The 13,590-nt window shown below is 45.2% G+C and overlaps 1 long non-coding RNA gene across 3 annotated transcripts in view; it reads left to right on the top strand.

The window, feature by feature from the left end:
• Positions 1–11,827, top strand: part of LOC134969055 (uncharacterized) — a 199,297-nt gene extending 187,470 nt beyond the window's left edge. For 2 of the 3 annotated variants that reach the window (XR_010189393.1, XR_010189390.1), the window contains one exon: positions 11,417–11,827. This is a non-coding gene — a long non-coding RNA (uncharacterized LOC134969055). The remainder of the gene's footprint in view (positions 1–11,416) is intronic. The other variant, XR_010189392.1, reaches the window with a different exon arrangement.
• Positions 11,828–13,590: the final 1,763 nt, after the last annotated feature.

Genomic DNA, 13,590 nt, shown 5'->3' with positions numbered 1-13,590 from the left:
TGGCAGCGGGGGTCTGGAGTTCTTTTGCGATTTTTTGCCTGACTTGACGGATTGAATTCCAATCTACAATTCGTCTGATTAGTTACAACACGAAGTCCCTCAGTAGGTTTTTACGCTTTCACCTCCAGCTGAGTTCTTACATGTTTTTCCCATTTTAACCCCCCCCCCCAATTTTTATTTTCCTTATTTTACTTTGATCTTTCCCGTTGTGTTTTTATGTTATGCTTTGATTGGCTGGAAGCTTGTTTAGATCGGCTAGGCCGTGACTTATGCAAGACACGAAAACCCCTTTTTTCTTTTGGCAGATCCTTCAGGTTAATGCACCTGTTAGGATACTTATTAACCGATTTTTACTCCTTTCCTTCTCTTCAGGTTGGGTAGAAGACGATTTGGTAATCTGGGTAGTTGGCCACTCTTATGTTTACTGGGCAGCCAGGTTTTTGGCCTCGGAGGGGGCGCAGTTTTTTCCTTGGGCTCATGGCGTTCGTTGGCTTGGTTGGCGGGGGATGATGTGGCAAGATCTGAAGAGTAGATTTGTCAGTCAGGTCAGCGAGCATGGAGTCCCTAGGGTGCTGGTTGTCCATTTGGGTGGCAACGATCTGGGGAAGAGGACATCTTTGGAGCTGCGATGGGCCATGATGGAAGATTTGGCCAGTGTGGCCGCAGTGTGACCCAATTGTGTTTTGGTGTTCTCTATGATGGTGCCAAGGTTGCGTTGGCGAGGAGTGGCGGACGGTAGCCCAATTGATGAGGCCAGGCAAAAGGTGAATGCGGCGGTGGCGAAGTGGGTGTTGGCTCACGGAGGGAAAGTGGTTCGCCACCCTAGGATTCGGTTTCGTGCCAGTCACCTTTTTTCGGCCTGATGGTGTGCAGCTGTCCAAGGAAGGGATGTTGTTTTTCCTGGAGGATCTGTTTCTGGTGTTGCAGGAGTTAGGTTGAGGGTATGGTGGCGGTGCGAAGACTCTGGGGAAGAGTCTTTCGCTGTTGGCGGAAAAGAACGGCATTTTGTAGTTTGACTTGTTAGTTACAGTTGTTTACAGTATTGGTGTGGTTTAGGTGCACTCACCTCCATTGACTTTTAAGGCCGCTAGATCACCCATCAGGGGGCAGCGTCATCACCCATAAGGGTGGGCAGTCAGCGTGGAAGTCTGAGTTGGGCACCCATTACCTATGTATGGTTTGTGGTAAATTAGGATCGTTTGGGTTTTAATGTTTTTTGAGGTTATCGTCAGTGGAATATAGCCGTTCTTTTTTCTGCCACCATATGCCGGCTGAATCGGCATGTTAACTTAAATTTTACTTTACAGGTTTTTTCTAATGGTTAGGGTACAATAAATAGCTAACAATTTTCTGCCAAATTCAAGTCTCCGTGTCATTATTTCTTGGTATTAAAGGTATTGAATGCTTTACTTTTTGAATAAGGGTCCACACATTATCATTAGGAGGTTTAGGAGAGCGAAATGACAGGCATAGGAATGGAGAGAGCTAAACCTCCTGTGAAGGGTGGACCTAAATGTTATGAAAAGTACAGCCAATGGTAGAGAGGGGAGGGTTCAGTATATACAGGGATGCATAGGCTAGCTGAGTCTCTCTTGCTGCTGGTTTGCCTTCCCGCCCTCCCACCCCATCTGGTAGAGGTTTTGGCACGGAGTGCCTTGGCTCTAAATTGTTAGTTGTGGTTTATCGTTGGCTATTTGTTGGCGGAAAAGAACGGCAGGTTTTAGTTTGACTTGTTAGTTACAGTTGTTTACAGTATTGGTGTGGTTTAGGTGCACTCACCTCCATTGACTTTTAAGGCCGCTAGATCACCCATCAGGGGGCAGCGTCATCACCCATCAGGGTGGGCAGTCAGCGTGGAGGTCTGAGTCGGGCACATATTACCTATGCATGGTTTGTGGTAAATTAGGATCGTTTGGGTTTTAATGTTTTTTGAGGTTATCGTCAGTGGAATATAGCCGTTCTTTTTTCTGCCACCATATGCCGGCTGAATCGGCATGTTAACTTAAATTTTACTTTACAGGTTTTTTCTAATGGTTAGGGTACAATAAATAGCTAACAATTTTCTGCCAAATTCAAGTCTCCATGTCATTATTTCTTGGTATTAAAGGTATTGAATGCTTTACTTTTTGAATAAGGGTCCACACATTATCATTAGGAGGTTTATAGCTTGTTTATAGTTAGTACCACTAGTTTTACAACTACACCGGCATTAAGGCCGAAAACGCGGTGCCCGGAAGTGATGCAAATGCGTTCCAGATACAGGAAAATAATTTCCTGTTTGCGTTCCAACGCCAGTCAATGTGTATTTTACACCATAAAGACCATACATTTTAGATACAACACATTTAGACATTCATAACTCATAAAATTACAATAAGAATCCAGTTTTTGGCATCAAGCAGGTTCTCTAAAACGGACCCAAAAAATAAAAGAAATTAAAAAATAATCAATGTTAAAAACATCACTAATACTACATATTCAGAGCAGATTCAGCCAAAAATAGAAGAGATTAAGAAAAGACAGGACTATGCATTTATTAGAGGGAAACAGCAACACTATAAGAACCACTTGAGTTTGAAATCAGTGTTCAAGCCCTGTGGCATCAATGTTCCTAATTTGTAGATCCAGCGCATTTCTGCCTTTGCTAGACGAGTTTCTAAATCCTTATCACGCCAAGTGGAACTTATCAGCTGGGGGGTCCCCTCTAATAAATTCATAGTCCTGTCCTGTACAAAGGATGTTTCATCACTTCCTGTATCTGGAACGCATTCGTGTCACTTCCAGGTGCTGAATTTTCGGCCTCAATGCCGCTTTAGTTGTAAAGTTAGAGGGACTGACTACAATCAAGTTAAGATTGTTGTTATTAAGTACACTATATGAATATTCCACAAAAGTATATAAAAAACAAATAACACCGTCCCTGATACATAAAGGACGTTGCGTCACTTCCTGTTGACGCACTTCCGGTCTCGGGGGAATTAATGTATTTAAAACACAATCAATTGAAGTTATTTCTGAAATATTGATGATTCCAGTCAGTGTGTATGATATACAAAATATTTATTTTGATGTTTTAGGAGTATATGTTTTTATATAGCTGAAATCCATCATGTCGTTCTGAGTGACTCACTTCCGGCTGGGAGAGCTGGGAAATGTAGGAGGTCCTATAACTGCCCATAATTGGAGTGGGTATAAAAGGGAAGTTAGGTGGAAGGTCTCCATGCTTCTGATGAAGGACCATTGGGTCTGAAAACGCGTTTAAGCTGTGGGACTCTTCACTTCCTGAAAGACCTCTAAACAGGATGCCGTGGATGTTTACGACCTGGTGCTATCTCCTACGATTCCGAGTTGTGGAGGAATTCATTGTGCCAGATTGGACCAAAACAGTGACTTTGGAGAGGATTATACAGTTTGGTGATATGCTTGTTGATTTTTTTAACCTTGTGAGTGCATTTGTATATTATTATTTTTTTTAAATTAGACAGTATTGCACTGTTTATTTCTTTTTCAAGTTCCAGTTTTAAAGGAGAATAATCTATTCTGAGGATGACTTACCCCATGAGGGTGATACGCAATCAATAACCTGTACAATTGTGAGTAGGACCAATAAAAACACTCCTTGATCTTATTTCTGTCTCTGTATTGCACAATTGTGTGTATTTTTTTGTTTCTCAGAATATCTTTTGGGGAAAGAAAAAGTTTATCCGCATATTTATGTGAAGAATGTTTAAGAGCTATACTGGTTGTTAGCGCCGTGTGATAGCCCTACTTAGTTCGACAGGACACGGGTGAATGGACTTGCATTGAACACTTTTTTCACTGGAAAGTGCAGCTCAGTGGCACAACTTAAACAATCAGATGCAACAAAGCTGCTTAATGAGACTGCAGTGATTAATACGCAACACTATGCATCTGTGTGCTAATGCACCTGAATCTGTATAGGAAGTGCTACAATGCTGCATCTTTTTTCACACCAAGCTCCATTGCGCTTCATCTGCGATTTTGTACAGATGTGTCCTCATACATATAGCTCAATACACCACGTGATGTGAGACGTTTGGCACAAGTGAGCCACCGGATATCGTGTGACTCTACTAGGGCCAACTGCCTTTTTCAAGTCTTTTTACCCAAAAATGCATCTTAGTAATAATGAAATGCAACTAGGATGCACCAGGAGACTGAACTGATTCATTTGATATGCTATACTTGTACATCTGTGTGCGACTGAGTCTGTATATGAAGCAAAACTTAACTTGACGTGGAAAAAAAGCAGTTTCTGCTGCATCAACGCACTTTGTATAGATATTCAAACTCAGTCGCACTTAGAGTTTCACATATCAAATTAATAAGCAGTCTCCTGATGCATCATTGTCACATTGCATTGCGACTAAGATGCATTTTCAGATGCTGTGCTTGGCCTGGTGCATCGGGAGGAGCTGTTTGGAATGACTGCAGCAATAATGTATGAAGACACATCTGTACATACAGTATATCAAACTAACTCCTGTGTGGTTAAAGTCGCAGCCTGATGTTACTGGTACAAATTGATGTTTTGCTGCGTCTACAGTGCGAATAATATGCACATTTTAAGAAAATGTTGCTATTCTATACCACTCAGCGTACTGCACTCGTGCCTGGCATTTTGCAGCTGCATGGTGTATTGAGGTTTGGTGTATGAGATCACATCAATGTGATAGTGCGTGGGGGTCATTTACACAGTACAAACTGTTGTGCCACCGGTTTAACGTTTTTAGACAGTTGTGCATAAAGTCATATTTTATTAGGTACATAGGGGGTGACTCAGACCCGATTGTAGATGTGCTAAATTTAGAACATCTACGATTAGTTTCTCTGACAGTGCGAGGGAGGCTCAGCACAGGCAGTGTCAGACCGGAGCATGAAGGGCCCACCGGAGGGTATGCAGTGGTAGGGGCCCATGATTAGAGGTGTGGCCAGCCTCCAAAGGGGGTGTGGCAAGCCACCACAGAGGTTTGGCTAACCATTATAGAGTACCTTGTCTGGACTCCTTGATAATTTATATAGTAATTAATGCTAGTGCATGCATGATAATGTGCCAGATTAATGACAGCAATGTACTGTAGAGAATACATCCTAATCCTGTGCAGTATAAGGTAAGCAGCTGCGCTGGCAGGGAGCTACTCAGCGGGTGCAAAAGCATTGCCACTGTGCAATGCTTTTGCACCCTTGCGGGGGCTACGGCCTCACATGCAGGGCGGACTAGCCCAGTGCTGGGCGTCCCCCCACATGTCTGAGAAACTGATCGCAGAGGTGTAAAATTTAGCACATCTACGATCAGACTGAATTAGGCCCTGAGCCCGCCATTACAACCTTCTCTGGCAGTGTATTCCATATTCGTATTGCCCTTACTGTGAAGAATCCCTTCCTGCGCTGAGTACGAAATTTCCTCTCCTCAAGCCTTAGCGTGTGTCTGCGCGTTTTGTGTAGAGGTCTCTTAGTTAACAAATCACCTGATAGCTCAGCATATTGGGGGTAATTCAGAGTTGATCGCAGCAGCAAATTTGTTGGCAGTTGGGCAAAACCATGGTGGTCATTCCGACCCAATCGCATGCTGCAGTTCTTCGCAGCCGTGTGATCGGGTCGGAACTGCGCATGCGCCGACGCATGGCAGTCATCGTTGCCTAGCGATCGCCTCTGAGACAGAGGCGGTTGCTAGGTGGGAGGGGGCTGAACGGCGTTTATAGCCGCCGTTTAGGGGGAGCAGTCCGGCCAACGCAGACGTGGCCGGACCGTTCGGGGGGCGGGCCTCGGCGGCTGTGTGACGTGTCACGCAGCCGCTGCAGCCAACGGGAGCGACGAGTGACTCCCGGCCAGCCGCAGGAGCTGCGCTGGCCGGGAGTTACTCCTCAAATATAAAGGCATCGCCTCTGTGCGATGCTTTTGTATTTGTGCGGGGGGGCCGGCACTGACATGCGGGGTGGACTAGCCCTGTGCTGGGCGTCCCCCCTTAGCACAGCTACGATCAACTCGGAATGACCCCCCATGTGCACTGCATGTGTGGCAGATATAACATTTGCAGAGAGAGTTAGATTTGGGTGGGTTATATTGTTTCTGTGCAGGGTAAATACTGGCTGCTTTATTTTTACACTGCAATTTAGATTTCAGTTTGAACACACCCCACCCAAATCTAACTCCTCTGCACATGTTATATCTGCCCCCCTGCAGTGAACATGGTTTTGCCCAACTTCTAACAAATTTGCTGCTGCGATCAACTCTGAATTACCCCCATTGCCCCTTTATATATTTGTAAATATTAATTATATCTCCTCTTAGTCGTCTCATTTCTAGTGTAAACACATCTAACCTAGAAAGCCTCTCCTCATAGTCCAGTGTCTCCAATCCCTTAATCAATTTGGTAGCTCACCTCTGAACCTTTTCCAGTTCTAATATGTCTCTTTTATGGGTGGTAGTCATGTGACCGCCGGTCGGCTGACCGACAGTCACATGACCTCCTCCGTGAGCCCGACGGCTCACTATCCCGATGGTCGGCATGCCGACCAACAGGGACTATTTCCACTCGTGGGTGTCCACGACACCCATAGAGTGGGAATAGAACCCGTGGCGACCGCAGGTCGCCACCGAGCCCGCAGCGTGGCGAGCGCAGCGTGGCGAGCGCAGCGAGCCCGCAAGGGGCTTGCTGCACTCGCCCCTCCCCGCCGGGATCCCGGCGTCGGTATGCTGCCGGGATCCCGGCGTCGGTAAGGTGACTGGCGGTCAGGAGACGCCGGTCACCCGTACTACACCCCTCTTTTATAGTGTGGTGCCCAGAACTGTACACAATACTCAAGATGCGGCCGTACCAACCATTTGTACAGTGGCAGGATTGCACTCTCATCCTTTGTCTCAGTTCCCCTTTTAATGCATGCTAACACCTTATTTGCCTTTGTTGCTGCAGTTTGACATTGTGTGTTGCTGCTAAATCTACTATCAATGAACACCTCCAGATCCTTTTCTAATACCGTTTCCCCTATATTTTACACATTTCATTGGTAGGTTGCATGTCTATTCTTAGTCCCAAAGTGCATAACGTTACATTTTCCACATTAAACCTCATACAGCATTTTGTTGCCCAAACTTCCAGTTTAAATAAATCGCTCTGAAGAGACTCCACATCCACATCTGACTTGATCACCCTACATATTTTAGTATCATCTGCAAAAATTTACACTGTGTTTTCTAATCCTTCTCCTAAATCATTTAGTAAATCTTTCCTCTGTGTCTCTTTCCACCGTCCTCTCACATTCTCTGCCTGTCTGTCTCTTTCCTCTGTGTGTCTCTCTCCACCATTCTCTCACATCCTCTGTCTGCATGTCTGTCTCTTTCCTCTGTGTGCCTCTTTCCTCCACCCTCTCACATCCTCTGTCTGTCTGTATGTCTGTCTCTTTCCTCTGTGTGTCTCTTTCACCATCCTCTAACATCCTCTGTCTGTCTGTCTGTCTGCCTGTCTGTCTCTTTCCTCTGTGTGTCTCTTTCCACCATTCTCTCATATCCTCTGTCTGTCTGTCTCTTTCCTCTCCACCATCCTCTCACATCCTCTGTCTGTCTGCCTGTCTGTCTTTTTCCACCATCCTCTCACATCCCCCTCAGAGAACATTATGCCTGCAGTGCCTCACCAACCACTGGTCAGTGGTTGGTGAGGCACTGCAGGCATAATGTTCTCTGAGTCCCGCTGATGACCCCTAATGCCGTCAAGCTAATACCCGCTACCATCACCAAGACGATGCCAGATACCGCCAACGTCCCTGATGCGTCAGCTTGGATAGGTGAGGGATCTTTCCAAATCCCTCCCTGCTGTCAGAGACAGACAGGCAGACAGGGGATGTGAGAGGATGGTGGAAAAAGACAGACAGGCAGACAGACAGAGGATGTGAGAGGATGGTGGAGAGGAAAGAGACAGACAGACAGAGGATATGAGAGAATGGTGGAAAGAGACACACAGAGGAAAGAGACAGACAGGCAGACAGACAGACAGACAGACAGAGGATGTTAGAGGATGGTGAAAGAGACACACAGAGGAAAGAGACAGACATACAGACAGACAGAGGATGTGAGAGGGTGGAGGAAAGAGGCACACAGAGGAAAGAGACAGACATGCAGACAGAGGATGTGAGAGAATGGTGGAGAGAGACACACAGAGGAAAGAGACAGACAGGCAGAGAATGTGAGAGGACGGTGGAAAGAGACACAGAGGAAAGAGACAGACATGCAGACAGACAGAGGATGTGAGAGGACGGTGGAAAGAGACACACAGAGGAAAGAGACAGACAGGCAGAGAATGTGAGAGGATGGTGGAAAGAGACACACAGAGGAAAAGAGACAGACAGACCTAGGATGTGAGAGGATGGTGGAAAGAGACACAGAGGAAAGAGACAGACATGCAGACAGACAGACAGAGGATGTGAGAGGATGGTGGAAAGAGACACACAGAAAAAAGAGACAGACAGGCAGAGGATGTGAGAGGATGGTGGAAAGAGACACACAGAAAAAAGAGACAGACAGACAGAGGATGTGAGAGGACGGTGGAAAGAGACAGACAGACCCTTCTGCAGGCCTCATCTCTACTTCGGAATCAGGCCATTCAAGTACAGTCGGACAATGTGACAGTGGTAACGTACATAAACCAACAGGGCGGAATGAAAAGCAGAGCAGCAATGTCAGAGGAGTCAAGAATTCTCATCTGGGAGGAAAAACACATCGTGGCATTGTCAGCAGTCTTCATTCCGGGAGTAGACAACTAGGAAGCAGACTTCCTCAGCTAACACGACCAGCACCCGGGGAAGTGAAGCCTTCACTCAGAGGTGCTCCGGTGGTTGACATGTCGGTGGGGATATCCACAGATCGACATGATGGCCTATCGACTCAACAAGAATCTCAAGCAGTATTGTTCCAGGTTGAGAGACCCACAAGCAGTCATGGTAGATGCACTGAAAACTCTGTGGGTCTCCCAGCCAGTGTACATGTTTCCTCCACTTCCTCTGATCCCAAGAATTCTAAAAAGAATAAAAAGGGAAAAGGTTCAAGCAATCCTCATTGCTCCGGACTGGCCTCAAAGTCAGTGTATGTAAATGCCGGCAAGACCTTTGATAAAGCTGCCAGATGACAGCGAAACGCGTAAGTAAGCCAATCCTCTGACCAGGGCAATGTCCAGCCATATAGTGGAACCACTCCGAGTCACTACAAATGCTGGGAGATTCAAGCACCCGATATTGTGGACATCAACACAGGGAGAACCACCGTTTACTTTGCGCAGGATAAAGAGAGCATCTGGACCCTCGCTAGGTGGAATACCAGGCTAATACCACAAGGGAGCTGGTAATTATTGATCTCCAAATTGGATGTTGCTATAACATCTTAGAGTGAGGAGGACGGTTTGCTGATTAGCACACTGTTTATATGCCGGCATTTACATACACTGACCTGCCCCTTTTCAAAAAAGCAAAGAAGTCGAGTGATTGGCCTTTAGTTTCATTTTTTATTATATTGTTATTGTGGTACAATTGTGGGATTTTTAATTTTGGATAAGGGATACTCAACCTGTATTATTAATCTGTCAGAAATTATGGGGTATCGACCGTTTTTGAATTCGACACAATTCGACAGTCAGACACCCTGCCGCCGGGACCCGAATTCGACATATTCAATAAAAAACGGATTCGACAGTCCCGCTGTCGAAAAACGGACCAATTGACGGAAAGTGTGCATCCTGGATTCGACTTTTTGGACGGCACAAAAGTGTTTAAAAAACCCAGAAAAAAATTGCGTGGGGTCCCCCCTCCTAAGCATAACCAGCCTCGGGCTCTTTGAGCCGGTCCTGGTTGTAAAAATACGGGGGGAAAATTGACAGGGGATCCCCCGTATTTTTACAACCAGCACCGGGCTCTGCGTCCGGTCCTGATGCAAAAAATACGGGGACAAAAAGCGTAGGGTCCCCCATATTTTTAACACTAGCACTGGGCTCCACTAGTCAGAGAGATAATGCCACAGCTGGGGGACACTTTTATATCGGTCCCTGCGGCCGTGGCATTAAATCACTAACTAGTCACCCCTGGTCGGGGTACCGTGGAGGAGTGGGGACCCCTTAAATCAAGGGGTCCCCCCCCTACAGCCACCCAAGGGCCAGGGGTGAAGCCTGAGGCTGTCCCCCCCATCCAAGGGCTGCGGATGGGGGGGCTGATAGCCTTGTGTCAAATAAAAGAATATTGTTTTTTGTAGTAGAACTACAAGTCCCAGCAAGCCTCCCCCACAAGCTGGTACATGAAGAACCACAAGTACCAGCATGCGGGGGGGAAACGGGCCTGCTGGTACCTGTAGTTCTACTGCAAAAAAATACCCAAATAAAAACAGTACACGCACACCGTGAAAGTAAAACTTTATTACATACATTTTTTGTGTAGAAAATGCCCCGTTTTTCGACATTTGCGGCAATTCAACCGCAATTGCATATACCCCTTTATGTTTTATTATATGAATGACATTTGTATTTTAACTACACCTGGTATTAAGATATTTTTGTGAAGCGCTGTTTTCTTATTTGTGTCACTATCCAGCATGCTTATTCCACGGCAGGCTTGCCGATTCCAAAATCTGTACAGGCCCACTCTGCTAAGTCAGTGAGTTCTTCTTGGGTGTCTCGGCTTTACAGCTCTGCCAAGCAGCTACTTGGTCAGGTTCGAACACATTTGCTAAGTTCTACAAGTTCGATACTTTGGCCTCTGAGGACCTTCAGTTTGGTCAATCAGTTCTGCAGGAACCTCAGCACTCTCCCACCCGGTTTGGGAGCTTTTCCCCATGGTACTAATTGGATTCCCATTATCCCCTAGGACGTAAGAGAAAATAGGATTTTAATTACCTTATGGTAAATCCTTTTCTCATAGTCAGTAGGGGATACTGGGCGCCCTCCCGGTGCTTCGTTCTTCCTGTGCTGTTACTTGGCTAAGTATTCTGGTTGGTTAAGCTGTTGCTGTTCATGTTTCTGATTTGGTTAGAATGGCTTTCCTCTTATTCTGTGTGTACTGGTTCGTAATCTCACCACTTTCCTTATCTATCCTTCTCTCAAAGTATGTCTGTTTCCTTGGGCACAGTTGTCTTAGACTGAGTCTGGTAGGAGGGGTATAGAGGGAGGATCCAGCGCACACTATCAATTTCTTAACGTGCCCATGGCTCCTAGTGGACCCGGCTATACCCCATGGTACTATATGGATTCCCAGTATCCCCTATGGACTACGAGAAAAGGATTTACTGGTAGGTAATTAAAATCCTATTTTTAGGGTTAGTTTTACTCTCCTTAGTAATTTGCTTTTCGTTTTCTATTTTAGCTGCTCTGATTTCCTTTTTGCATTTTTGATTCATTGTGTCTTCTGATCTACTTGCAATGCAGGCATATCTGAAGATATCATCAAGGACAGAATGCTTATGGCTTCGGCATTTTGAGGCAGGGGACATGGGTCAATTCGCGTCATCTGACCCCCAGACCGCGACGACTGTGATGAGGGTGTGTTGGCAAATTCGACAAGATGTGGCACGCTGCACGGGGAAAAGGTTGCCAGTTGTGCCACCCGGTTTTCAGGAGCTTCCGGGAAATTCCAGGAGAGCAGGCATGTATGGTGTCCAGTCTCCATCATTTGAAGCTTATTAATATACTTTATCTGTTCATGCATAACAAATCTGTATTGCTTTTACAAGGGAAGGTGCATATTTATGAATGCACCTGCATTTTTCTGCAGTTGTAAATGATCCCAGGATGTATTGTAAATGTTATACTACTATGTACACTATAAAATATATGCTTACATAAATATTGCAGATTCCATTTGTATCTGGCTCAGGGTCTTCACAGATTTGATCAGGCTTCCTTAGTTTCTGCATATTTCCAAACAGTAGAGGATCTAACAGCATTCCTATGTAAGAAAAATCACCACCAGAACAGTAAAGATCTAAATTAATGCAACATGTCAGTCAATACCTATGCAATGGTGTTATCATATTAGTTTGTGCTTCTGTGTCAGATAAGGGCCCTCATTCCGAGTTGTTCGCTCGCTAGCTACTTTTAGCAGAAATGCAAACACAAAGCCGCCGCCTTCTGAGAGTGTATCTTATCATAGCAGAATTGCTAACGAAAGCAATTTCCTTGCAGTTTCTGAGTAGCTCCAGACCTACTCCTAGATTGCGATCACCTCAGTCCGTTTAGTTCCTGGTTTGACGTCACAAACACGCCCAGTGTCCGACCAGCCACTCCTCCGTTTCTCCAGCCACTCCTGTGTTTTTACCTGGCACGCCTGCGTTTTTTAGCACACTCCCTGAAAGCGGCCAGTTTCCGCCCAGAAACACCCACTTCCTGTCAATCAGCAGAGCGATTGAAAAGCTTAGTTGGCCTGTGAGTAAAATAGCATAGTTTTGTGTAAATTTGCTTAGCGCGTGCGCCCAGCTGTGCAGACGCATGCGCAGAACTGCCGGATTTTAGCCTATTAGCAATTCTGCTAAAATAAGCAGCGAGCGAACAACTCGGAATGAGGTTCCATATTGGTAAAATTCTCATTCTATGTAGAAATCTATCTATCTATCTATCTATCTATCAGAAGAAGAAAAGAATGAGACAGCGCTTCTTACTTTGAAAAAGATTTTTTATATATATATATATATATATATATATATATATATATGAAACACAATAAATCTCAATATCACATATGAATACCGGCCAGTATTCTTTAAAAAAACAATTCTATATTTATATTATACAATCTTAAAACAGCAAAAGTCACTTGATACTTTATGGAGCTGCCAATTTCAATACTCTATTAGCTACAATACAGCTGCAGTTTTAACTTGCATAAATATTCATCTATCCTCTATGGAGACAAATTAGCAGATATCATATCCAGGTTGGAATCCCACTGTAATTATTTCCAGCACAGTTCTATTAGAGAGAGAGAGAGAGAGAGGCTTGAATCGCGGGCGCAGTGCGCATGCGCGAGCCGCGATTATGAGTATTTAAAGATCAAACTATGCACATAAGCACTACTGACACTGAGGAAGCCGCCGATGCTAATAAGGAGGCGGATAAATGCGTTTGTCATGAGCAGAACACCTTGGGAGAGAAAAGCACTCCTGCAGTATTGTTTGAAAGCCGGCCGGCTCACATTCTTTCAAACACCCCAGTGCTAAAGGGGGAACAGAACGGACTCCACACAGCAGCCTTGGAGAACAGGCAAGGCTCCAAGGGAGAGAAGTTGCTGGGAGAGGTAATTGGTGCTTTGCATGGTGCACCTAAAAGAACTGCTACATACTAACTACCAGTAAATTGGTGCATGGCTTAAAAGTGCTGGAAAGATCTGCCTTCTGCTAACATGTTATAACACTAACACGATCTTGCTACTGCCTTGGAAAATCTTCCTTCTACTAACACGTCATAATACCCTGTTAATTCTTTGGCATGCTTACAGGACTGCCTAACATCGTTTGATTTGATTGGCATACTTGCATGTTGTACCTAAAAGAACTGTGCTGGAAATAATTACAGTGGGATTCCAACCTGGATATGATATCTGTTAA

The sequence above is a fragment of the Pseudophryne corroboree genome, chromosome 11 (assembly GCF_028390025.1).
Source record: "Pseudophryne corroboree isolate aPseCor3 chromosome 11, aPseCor3.hap2, whole genome shotgun sequence".
NCBI lineage: Eukaryota > Metazoa > Chordata > Amphibia > Anura > Myobatrachidae > Pseudophryne > Pseudophryne corroboree.
This window is presented reverse-complemented; position numbering and strand designations above follow the sequence as displayed.